At 45.4% G+C, this 656-nt stretch overlaps 1 non-coding gene across 1 annotated transcript; it reads left to right on the forward strand.

The window, feature by feature from the left end:
- The first annotated feature begins 287 nt into the window (after positions 1-287).
- On the forward strand, positions 288-359 carry TRNAP-UGG (transfer RNA proline (anticodon UGG)). Its single transcript has one exon. It is a non-coding gene; the product is annotated as a tRNA-Pro (tRNA).
- The last annotated feature ends 297 nt before the right edge of the window (positions 360-656 follow it).

Genomic DNA, 656 nt, shown 5'->3' on the forward strand with positions numbered 1-656 from the left:
CAGCAAAAGAAAGACAAGAAGGAAGGGAAGGAAAAGGAACCAGTCCTTACCCCAAAGCAAGAAGGATTTTGCCAGAACAACTAGTCCATAAATACTGGGTTTTAGTCAGCATTATCATGGAATATCAGGGTAGAAAAACAAGGATGGAGAGAAAGGAGAAAACTAAATGGCCCAACGAAAATTTTTTAGTTCTTTTAATCATCTAAGCAGTCCTACCTGCTCAGTCAGACTAGAGGAAACCTTAAAGCTCTTTCTCCTGCCCATGAATAAGGAGGCCATAAAGTGCTGGCTCGTTGGTCTAGTGGTATGATTCTCGCTTTGGGTGTGAGAGGTCCCGGGTTCAAACCCCGGACGAGCCCCTGATTTCTTATTATTGGAAACCCTGGTGGTCTAGGGCTTAAGAGCCAAGGCTGCTAATCAAGTGGTCAGCAGTTCAAATCTACCAGGTGTTCCTTGGAAGCCCTAAGTGGCAGTTCTACTCTGTCCAGTAGAATCGCTATGAGTCGGAAGCGACTCGACGGCAATGGGTTTGGTTTTTTGGTTTAGCCGACAGTGATTAAGAACTCAGCTGCTAATCACAAGATTAACAGTTTGAGTCCACCAGCCTCTCTTTGGAAACCCTATAGCGCAGTTCTGCTCTGTCCTATAGGGACGTT

The sequence above is a fragment of the Loxodonta africana genome, chromosome 1, assembly GCF_030014295.1.
Source record: "Loxodonta africana isolate mLoxAfr1 chromosome 1, mLoxAfr1.hap2, whole genome shotgun sequence".
In the NCBI taxonomy this organism is placed as follows: Eukaryota; Metazoa; Chordata; class Mammalia; order Proboscidea; family Elephantidae; genus Loxodonta; species Loxodonta africana.